The 11,488-nt window shown below is 46.1% G+C and overlaps 1 pseudogene; it reads left to right on the forward strand.

Annotated features, from left to right (window-relative positions):
* Positions 1-3,386: 3,386 nt before the first annotated feature.
* LOC147616801 (actin-3 pseudogene) lies at positions 3,387-8,402 on the forward strand (annotated as a pseudogene).
* The last annotated feature ends 3,086 nt before the right edge of the window (positions 8,403-11,488 follow it).

Consider the following 11,488-nt stretch of genomic DNA (forward strand, 5'->3'; position numbering starts at 1 on the left):
TTATCTCAAAAGGAATTTTGAGATGAAGGATTTGGGAGATCTGTGCTACTTTTTGGGGGGGAATTGAGGTCATTCTCACACGTAAGGGTATTTGGCTGTTACAGAGAGACAGTATGTATTGGACATGTTGTCCAAGTATGGGATGGTTGATTGTAAGCCAATCTCGGTGCCATTAGATCAAAATGGCAAGCTTAGTGCAGATGCAGGTTATGTGTTGGAGGATCCCACTATGTACAGGAAGTATGTACAGGAAGATTGTGGGGAGTTTGATCTATGTCATGATCAACAGGCCAGATTTGAGTTACATTATTGGCTTTGAGAGCCAGTTTATGCAGGTTCCGCAAAAACCATATCTTGACAGTGTGCAATGCACGCTTTTATATTTGAGGGCCAATGTTGATTATGCATTGTTTTATGCAGCAGGTGTACCATTAGAGCTATATGGGTACACAGATAAAGATTGGATAGGTAGCATCTCAGACAAGAGATCTACTAGTAGATTTATGTTTTCATTGGGGAGTGCTACTGTGACGACATGGAGCAGCAAGAAGAAGCCCACAACTGCCTTGTCGATACAGAGACGATGCTGTGGCAGCATGTGAGGTAGCTTGGTTATGCAAGCTACTTGCTAATTTGGGATTGCATGTGGAGAGAAAGGTTGTCATATATTGTGACAATCTTTGCAGTGTATAATATAGTTGTCTAGGAACCCAATTTTTCATGCATGGATGAAACACATTGAGGTACGTTACCACTTCATCATGGAGACAGTCTTGGCACGTGACATCGACTTAGCCTATGTCAGCACCACATAGGATCAGGTCGCTAACATCTTCACAAAGGCCTTGGGAGCTGAGAAGCTCCATAGTTTTTGAGATATGCTTGGATTTCATGAGCTAGAGTGAGCTTGAGGGGGGGAGTGATGAGATGTCAAGCTTAACATGAGCTGACACTCGCGAGGCGCCTGCATGACCATTCGATATTTACATCAGGTTTGGTAGTTGGCACTGACATATCTTCACACTACACCGACTAGTCACCATCGATGTTGATAGCAGGTTTGGTAGTTGGCACTGACATATCTTCACACTACACCGACTAGTCACCATCTTAGCATGTTCCCATTATGGAGGTATAACATCTATAACCTTTCTGATGAAGGGAATTTCCAATAAAGATACATTTTCAGCCTTGGGGTCTAATTTGCTTCTCGCTTTATATATATAGGCACTACGCCCAAACACTTTCAAGTGTGCCAAATCTAGTTTTATGCCAGTAAATGTTTATTTATACATCATGCTATGAACTACTACAATGGGGGTTCTATTCATAATATAAATTGGAGCTGCTATTACTTCAGTCCTCCAGAAATAGTAGTAGACATGTCTTTCTCATTCATTAATGCATAGGAAACTTCTGCAATATGGAGTTGCAACTACTTTAGCCCAAACATAGTGGGCATTTCTTTCTCATTCATCAATGCATATGCAACAACTTCTGCAATATGCATGTTCTTCTTTCTTACAATCCCATTTTCGTGTAAGGTGTACGTATGTGTAAACTGACTCTTTATCGCTTGACTTTCTGTTCCTACATGGCATGACACATCATATACACGCATGGCATTGCCACCTCACATTTGAGCATTAGGAATGCCCACGTGGAGGTTCCATGTCAGTAAAATTTTACCACATGGCAAAACGTCTGCCACCTCACCATTACGTTTCATGATTTATTAATACAAAAAAAATAAAATCATTTTTATAATATTTTTTAAATAAAAAATTTTGAAATAAAATTATGTAATATAATTTTAAGGCTCTCCTCCAAGAAAAGAAAAAATTAATATACTTTTTTTAATCAAATAAATATTATTTATTGAACAAATTATATTATTAAAAAGCAAGAAAGGGTATGGAAGATAGGAGAAGAAGAGATCGTGAGAGCGCAAAGCAAAGGGCGCAAGCATTGTAACACATGGTGGGTTTGATTGATGAGGCATCATCTCCTCCCCCCACCCATTCTCCATCTCTTCCCCATGACCCCACTCTAACACTATATTCGTGAGTTTGGGAATTTCCCAACTCCCATTTTTTGAATACTAAAAAGGTGGGACTTGGATAATATGCCTATAAGTTTTTCAAAACCATATCATGTGACCTATTGTTAGAAAGCGCTTGGAAAATGGAATCTAGTGAGCTATAGAGCGCTCAATTTGGAGTAATGGTGTTCAAGTTATGATTAATCCAAAGATTTGACCACGTGTCCCAAACTTATGGGAAATTCCCATATTCCCCAATATGGTGTTACTCTGGCAAAGTACTGGTATTTCTGTGTGCCTCCTTCTAACACACTCCGCAAAGGGGATCGGCCTACTCGCCTCACCAGGACCGGCTATTGGAAGGCCACTGGCACGGACACGCTACTGCATGCCGGCAGCCATGAGCACTATAGCGCCATGAGGGCGCACCATCATCATCATCATCATTTGCATGATCATTAGCAGAGTCATCATCAGCACTTCTCAGCCTTAAGAAAGACTCTGGTCTTCTACGAGGACAGAGTACCCAGGCGTACCAAAACTTGCTGGGTCATGAACGAGTACAGAATGGACCCGTCCTCACATCAACACCTCCAATACAATATCCATCCTCAGGTCCACCCTCAACCTATCTTAGCAACAGCTGCGCCGTAACCCTTGAAAATAAGCCGCACGTTGTCGTGCCATGGCATGTCTATGGTGTGAAACCATGCATATGAGGCCATCAAATGCAAATCCAGATGCATGGGATTAAGTGCCATGACTTGAGTCATTATATGATGCCTGAGTACATATGTTCATATTGTAAATGAGGTTCAATAAGACGAGCTGAGGCTGAGCCAGGTCTCGAAGCCTCTGTACATGAGTGTGGTGTGAATTATGGAGTTTTATGCTTATGGTAGACCTTGTAGTAAGGAACACCCTTCTCAACATGTATGGAAACGTGAGAGCATGTATGATGTAAGGATTGGTTTTCAAGAATGCCCTTTTGAGATATCGTGTCTTGGGATACCATGATTCCTGTTCTTACTCGGAATGAGCAGAACAAGGAGGCTCTGGGTTTGTATGATGAGATGCAAGTTGAAGGCATTAGACCTAACAACATTACATTTGTATGTGCACTTAATGCATGTGCAAGCTTAGCAGCATTAGAGCAAGAGCAGAGAAATTCTAACCCAAAACCTTCGTTTCAGAGTTCGTGGCTTTAAGGCAGGATCTGTGTGCCGTCCCTTCGTTTTGTCAATGCTTACCATTGCAGCAGTGGATGAAGGGCCCTCTTGTTTGACTGACTAAGTCACGTTCCCTTGTCAATGCTAGTCTTCCCTCTTTTGTTCTGCAGCAGAAGAGGAGGGGCAGAATCTCATAGCAACTGCCCAAATCCAAGTTATATCGTCAATTCAAGAATGGCAGACTCAGAGGAAGTTCAACCTCTTGTCTGTGACAATGGATCTGGGATGGTCAAGGCTGGGTTTGCTGGAGATGATGCTCCTAGGGCAGTGTTTCCTAGTATTGTGGGCCGTCCTCGGCACACTGGTGTTATGGTGGGTATGGGACAGAAAGATGCATATGTTGGCGATGAGGCCCAATCTAAGCGGGGAATATTGACCTTGAAATATCCTATTGAGCATGGTATCGTAACCAACTGGGATGACATGGAAAAGATTTGGCATCATACATTCTATAATGAGCTTTGAGTTGCTCCTGAAGAGCATCCAGTCTTGCTCACTGAAGCTCCTCTCAATCCAAAAGCTAATCGAGAGAAGATGACTCAAATCATGTTCGATACATTCAATGCACCAGCTATGTATGTTGCTATCCAGGCTGTGCTTTCATTGTATGCCAGTGGAAGGACAACAGGTATTGTGCTGGATTCGGGTGATGGTGTTATGCATACCGTTCCTATCTACGAGGGCTATGCTCTGCCACATGCTATTCTTCGTCTGGATCTTGCAGGCCGTGACTTGACTGGATGCAACGTTGTGTGGCTAAAAATAGAGGGTGATAATGTGTACATACGTGTACATGGTGTGTGTGAAGTTTTGCTTTTGAGAGCATTGCCAGGTGTACAGGGTGGACGGTATTGGTTGTTGCAGCTTGTCGGGTGTGAGGTCAGATGATGGAGAAGATGTCAACTATTCGATGTCTCGTATGTGTGTGTGGCCATTTGGTATGTGTGGGCACGTCAAAGTACAAAGGGCACTAAGCTGCATTTGAAGTTGGTGGAGGGCTTGTCTTGGACATGGTGTGAAAAGAGAACATGGTGGCTTTTTCTTCAAAATAATTAAAATAAAATAAGAATGAAGGTGGCCTTCTGGAAAGGTGGCGTGGAAGTTGGAGTTGCCGCCAGCGAGGTGCTTCTGGGAGCTGGCCAGCGCAGCAATGAGGACGTGGAGTAGGGGCTTCAGAAAGAAAAGGAGTGCGAGGACGGAAGTGGCTGGGGGTGTGTTTGTGTTTGGCTAACTGCAGCCACAGGCGCAAAGAAGCCAAGTGTGGGCTGAGGAGGCCATGTGGTTGCAGTGGTGGGGGGTCTCGTTGGAGCGTAGGACAGCAGGGCTCGTGTGTTTTGGGTGGCTTGCTGCAACCACCACAGGTGCATGGAGAGAAGCGTGGGCGAAGGGAGTTCACCGTGTAGAGAGCTGGGAGACTCTCTGGGGGTCCAGTAGCGGGTAGGCTTGCTGGCGCAACAGGGAGAGAGACGTGAGAAGCGCAGCTGGAAGACGAGAGAGGGCCGCTTTTGCGAAGGCTGCTAGGGGCGCTGCAGCAGAGCGAAAGGTGGAGGCGGCCATGTGTTCGCCATGTCTGGGGGGCTTTTAGGTGGACGTAGCCGCATGCTATATACAGGGGAGAGCAAAGGAGCTCTGAGAAGTGTGCAGCGCCGAATCTAAGAGGGAGAGGCGGTCTTGCTTTCAGGGGGGTTTTCAGACGGGCGTAACCATACAGGGTGGAGGACTCACTGGCTAGCTGAGAAGGCCGCCAGGGAGTCAAGGTGCAAGGCAAAACAGGTGGGTCAGAGGCTGGTGGATTCTGCAGGCGACGGCGACTGGAGACATCAGAGAAGGCCACCTTGGGTGGTAGGAGACCGCCACTGAGGTGACAGAGAAACAAGTGTGGAGGTCGCAGGCATGGCTGCTGGAGGGCTGGCGTGTGGGAGACGCCTAGGTGCTGGTGTTGAGAAAAAGGTAGAGAAGCGGGCTGCCAACAGAGCAGAGGTTGAGAGCAGTGGCTGGGTTTTGGTTTTGCCTTGAGGACTGGCAGTGAGCTGGTGGTGTAGCAGAGAGGACTCAGCTGAGGTGCAGAGCAGAGAACAAAGAGGTCGGTTGCAGAGAACCAAGAGGGAACTGATTCGGAGCGACCAGGAGCTGGAGAGGGCTGATTGCGAGTGGGTGTTTGATGAAGCTGGTGTCCGGGATATCTTGGATATCCGATTCTGTAAAGATAAAGGTTTGATCTGAAATATAAGTCCTGTTCATGCTCTTTGGTCTGGTGTTCTGGTGTGTTTGCATGCGTGTGTGGAAGTGTGGCATTCTATAAAGGTGTAAACAGCTTTACCGCTTCCATGCCATCACTTTTTGGTGCCTCCATAGAGGAGCAGATTTCCTCTGGTTTGTGAAAGAAGATAGGGACTGTGTGAAGCAAGATTTGGAAAGATGGCTCAAGATTTTCCAGAGTATTGGGGATTGCCACAGGAAAGTGCAGTCAGGTTTTTGGAGAAGATGGAATTTACAGCCTTGATGAAAGACAAGGCAACCCCGGAGATCCTTTCTCAGATTTTGGCTTATTTCTTGCAAGGTGATGCAAAAGTATGGTTGCAGATGTTTGTGACTACACACAGGAATGTTCATCGACAGGATCCTGAGTACCGTGTAGTCAGAGCTGCATTTTTGGCACAGTTTGTTCGTGTGAAGAGTCCGAATGAAGTGTGGAAAGAGTTGTGTAACATTCAGCAGAAGGACGGTCAGGATGTGGATCAGTATCTGATAGAGTTTGGTAGACTGTGGAGTCTATGGTGTGAGGCTTTGATTCCTGAAGTACCCCCGCAGATGATTAAGAGGGAGCGGTTTGTGGCTGGTCTGGAGCCAAACCCTCCGATTGAAGGTGGAGCTGAAGAACCTGGATAGCTTTAAGGAGGCTGTCAGAGTTGCTCATGAGAAGGAGTGGAAGATGAAGCGTCTGAGGCAGATGGGAATGCGGGAAGAGCCGAGGAGGTTTGTGAAGATGCCAGAGATTGAGAGTATGCATCCTGGAAGAAAAGCTGCTGTTGTTCCTAAACAGGAGGATTCTTTGAGGAGGGAAGTTCATGATGCAGTGGAGCTCATGAAGTCTTTAAGCGTGAATTGGATAGAGTCTACAGGAAGAGGAAGAGGCATGGGTGATATGGGAAGGAAGACTGATGCATCATCTGGTTCTGAGGAAATTCAGCAGATATTGGAAGAGGGAGAGGGTATCCGTGTGATGTGCAATGCCGGAATTGTGGTGAGTGGGGTCATATCAGTCCACAATGTGAGAGACGAGCCAAAGCTAATGGTGGCATATATCAATTGTCTATGGGAATGAGTGATAGGGTGAGGGGCCCTAGTATGCAGGTGAAGGATGCAATTCAGCCCAGTGTTTGTGAGGTCCATAAGGTCACATTTGCAGAGCAGGGTATGGGACAGATTAGCCTGTTGGAAATGAAGAAGGATGAGGTTTCTGGAATCAGCCCTGAAGAGCTTTCAGAAGGTGAGGAGGAGAAGGATGAGGTTATTGATAGTGCTGTGGATTGTGAAAGTGATGCTAGTGCTGTGGAGCCTGATGAGTTTGAGTATGGATATAACTTGGATGATCTCTTCGATTCAGGAAAGAGTAATGATTTGCAGGTACCAGTACTTCAGCCAGTCAAGGTGGAGTGTGATGATCAAGGTGTTACTAATGAAGATGCTGTGGATGGAGTATCTATGGATGATCTGGGTGATGAGTTGGATATTATAGCCGGTGAGAGTGTGGATGGTGAGTTGGACAGTGTACTTGATAGTGCACTAGATGATCTGTTGAAGTTGGCTTCCTTGGAGAAGGAAACAAATACTTGCATGCCAGTTGTGCAGTAGGAAGAGAGTGATGGTGTGACTGATGGTGAGCTGGATGCTCCTTTGGTTGATGGTGTGATGGATTCTGATTGTGCGGTTGCTGAACATAAGGTGTGTGTTTCTTGTCATGCCCAAGAGAATGAGAAAGTGGTTGTGAGTGGTGAGGATGCATGTGAGACTATTGTTGTTGGTCAGGGGGACCAGGATGCTTTGCCTGGCAGTTTGGGGAGCTTAGACTTGGTCGGGATGCCTGTGCAAGATGTGGAGAATCTTGCAGGATCGCCAATGGTCTTGAAGCTGGAGAAACTGCAGGAAAGCGACAATAATGAGTCTACAGTGCATGAGGTTGTTGTGTGTGATGTTGATGGGTTGAAGGGAAGTGGGTTTATGATGGACACACCACATGTGGATGCTCAGCATATGGATGAGTGGTTTGGTTATAGTTCGAGTCTGGCAGATTGCCCAGAGGAAGGGTTGGAAGCCAATGATGTGGGTGGCAAACTGAGCGACCATGAGATGGGGGTTGATGATCAGATGTGTGTTATATCGGTACATGACTATGGGTGGGAGTCAGATGTGTCAGAAGGGAGTAGAGGTGAGGAGTGGTTGTCTCCCTCACAAGGTTATGTGAGCTGGTCTGGAGGAGGAAGTGCAACAGTCGACGGTGCTGATGCCATGTATGAAGAGCCAAGGGGGTTGCTGAAAGCAGGTCATGACAGGATCTATCAATGGTTGTTTGATGGAGGGAAATGCTTGAAGGATTGGAAGGTAGATGCACCGAGGTTTCTGTTTGATCCAGGAGGATAAATGGTTTCTGTTTGTGCAGCTGCTGGACATAAATGTCTCAGCAGAAGAAAGGGGGTTGCTAAATATGTGTGGCTAAAAATAGAGGGTGATAATGTGTACATACGTGTACATGGTGTGTGTGAAGTTTTGCTTTTGAGAGCATTGCCAGGTGTACAGGGTGGACGGTATTGGCTTTGAGCTTGTTGCAGCTTGTCGGGTGCGAGGTCAGATGATGGAGAAGATGTCAACTATTCGATGGCTCGTATGTGTGTGTGGCCGTTTGGTATGTGTGGGCACGTCAAAGTACAAAGGGCACTAAGCTGCATTTGAAGTTGGTGGAGGGCTTGTCTTGGACATGGTGTGAAAAGAGAACATGGTGGCTTTTTCTTCAAAATAATTAAAATAAAATAAGAATGAAGGTGGCCTTCTGGAAAGGTGGCGTGGAAGTTGGAGCTGCCGCCAGCGAGGTGCTTCTGGGAGCTGGCCAGCGCAGCAATGAGGACGTGGAGTAGGGGCTTCAGAAAGAAAAGGAGTGCGAGGACGGAAGTGGCTGGGGGTGTGTTTGTGTTTGGCTAACTGCAGCCACAGGCGCAAAGAAGCCAAGTGTGGGCTGAGGAGGCCGTGTGGTTGCAGTGGTGGGGGGTCTCGTTGCAGTGTAGGACAGCAGGGCTCGTGTGTTTTGGGTGGCTTGCTGCAGCCACCACAGGTGCATGGAGAGAAGTGTGGGCGAAGGGAGTTCGTCGTGTAGAGAGCTGGGAGACTCTCTGGGGGTCCAGTAGCGGGTAGGCTTGCTGGCGCAACAGGGAGAGAGACGTGAGAAGCATAGCTGGAAGACGAGAGAGGGCCGCTTTTGCGAAGGCTGCTGGGGGCGCTGCAGCAGAGCGAAAGGTGGAGGCGGCCATGTGTTCGCCATGTGAAGAGAGGTGGGGGGCTTTTAGGTGGACGTAGTCGCATGCTATATACAGGGGAGAGCAAAGGAGCTCTGAGAAGTGTGCAGCGCCGAATCTAAGAGGGAGAGGCGGTCTTGCTTTCAGGGGGGTTTTCAGACGGGCGTAACCATACAGGGTGGAGGACTCACTGGCTAGCTGAGAAGGCCGCCAGGGAGTCAAGGTGCAAGGCAAAATAGGTGGGTCAGAGGCTGGTGGATTCTGCAGGCGACGGCGACTGGAGACAGCAGAGAAGGCCACCTTGGGTGGTAGGAGACCGCCGCTGAGGTGACAGAGAAACAAGTGTGGAGTTCGCAGGCATGGCTGCTGGAGGGCTGGCGTGAGACTAACTGGCGTGTGGGAGACGCCTAGGTGCTGGTGTTGAGAAAAAGGTAGAGAAGCGGGCTGCCAACAGAGCAGAGGTTGAGAGCAGTGGCTGGGTTTTGGTTTTGCCTTGAGGACTGGCAGTGAGCTAGTGGTTTAGCAGAGAGGACTCAGCTGAGGTGCAGAGCAGAGAACAAAGAGGTCGGTTGCAGAGAACCAAGAGGGAACTGATTCGGAGCGACCAGGAGCTGGAGAGGGCTGATTGCGAGTGGGTGTTTGATGAAGCTGGTGTCCGGGATATCTTGGATATCCGCGATTCTGTAAAGATAAAGGTTTGATCTGAAATATAAGTCCTGTTCATGCACTTTGGTCTGGTGTTCAGGTGTGTTTGCATGCGTGTGTGGAAGTGTGGCATTCTATAAAGGCGTAAATAGCTTTACCGCTTCCATACCATCAACGTGTGAAGATTGCTGTGCTTAGCAGAGGCAACAGCTGGAGACATATTTGAAGGTGGCGGCTTGTGTGGCATGCGAAAGTTTTTTAAAAAAAAAGAAATTTCTGAATATTAAGCAGGAAATAAGGAGGCGCAGTATTTCAAACTGGGAAAATGCGATTTCTGGGCTGCAAAAAGGTGAGGTGCCCGATTCTCTTGCGGGAAAGGGATAATAACCAGCAAAACGGCACATACAAGGGGATAGGCAGAAATGGGGGAGAAGAAAAAAACTAGAGTTGAAAATTTGTAGAATATTTCATTTTGTGGGAATGACTTCTGTTCAAGCCTTGTAGGGATTTGAAATATAGAGGAAAGGAAGCACTATCGAATGAGATGATCTTCAAAAATCTTACAAAATACAAGGGAAATGATGAATTTGGCGCATACTGCAGTGAAGCAGAACGTGGAAAAGCGAAAATCATAATTTCGTTTTCTTTTTTTTACTCTGAGATAAGTAATATATTTGTTTGTTGTTACTTACGATTTGAAAAATCGTATAGCCTTGGAATATATTTCCCCTTAAAGTGTTTTTTTTTAAAACAAGAAGGCTTTTGAAAGTATATATGGTTTTGGAGAACCATGGAATAAAAAGGCACTTGATTTTGGATTGTTAGACATGGAGATTTTTTTTTGAAAATGTTGTACATGCGCCATGTGCCATCTTTTGCCTTGTGAGTTGTTGGAATCTGAAAGCAGGTTTTCAGGTGATCAAGAGACATTTTAAAATGATGGAATTGGCATTATATGGTACATGTGATGTAAATGGTCACATGTATATGGGAATCTTTTGAAGTTTGTGCTATGCCTACATGTGATATGTTTGAACCATTTGGAAAAAGAATCAGGAGATCTATGCTTAGAACTGGTCATGCTCTTGACACACAATTTTTATGTAATCATCAAGCTGAATTTGGGGATGTATTGAAGTGAATTGGCACATGTACATGTCATCAAAAATGGAAATCTCTTATGCTCCTTGGAGAGTTATGTGTGTGTATTTCCTTGTTGGGATTGGAAGCCACTCTCACAGCTAGAAGTCTCGCACTTTCCCAGCGACACCATCCACGTCACGACAACGTGCTTATCTTTAATTTCTTACATGGGATATGACATATTGATCGTCTCCAAATCTTCTTTCTTCTTGCGTCAATATGGCGATTAGGCTCGCTAATATTTGAGCATATTGGTGGAGCAGAATGTCAGCTCTATGATCTGTCGCCTTCGACGGTTAATCCTTGGTTGCAACAGGTGTTGAGGCCAGAGTGAGGAGCATTACCCCCCACCACACCTCCACTTATGGGAGACGACACACAAGCATAGAGGCAAGGTAATTGACCAGGAGCTTAGTGTGTAGCTGCTCCTACACGTGGTGAGTCCTCAGTCTCATGGCAGAGGAGCGTCTTACTGAAAGAAACATTGTGGAGCGGGTTGTCTTGTAGCCAAGGAGGAGGCTACACTTAGTCATCCTAGAGCTTATCAAGTCCTCTTAGATAAGGATTATCAAGTCCTCTTAGCTTATCAAGTCCTCTTAGATAAGGATTATCCATCATGTACATGTATATCCCATCATGCTTTTGTATCAACCAGTCTACATGCCATTTGTATCTATGACCTCATGTTTCTATGTATGACATCCACTAGTTGTATCACATTTTGTGTTATATATTGGACTACGTCTTTTGTGATTTTGTATTTCTATGAAGTTTTATATATAGGACTATGTCTTTTGTATTTTGTATTTTTATAAAGTTTCTACATGTAAGGTTCCATGCTATTCTTTGCATAGGGGATCCCTTGGGCACTATGCAAAAAATAGCGGGTGGGGCAATACACCGTCCTGCCCATCCGACGTCCG

The sequence above is a fragment of the Cibotium barometz genome, chromosome 38, assembly GCF_041138505.1.
Source record: "Cibotium barometz isolate CiBa-2024 chromosome 38, ASM4113850v1, whole genome shotgun sequence".
NCBI lineage: Eukaryota > Viridiplantae > Streptophyta > Polypodiopsida > Cyatheales > Cibotiaceae > Cibotium > Cibotium barometz.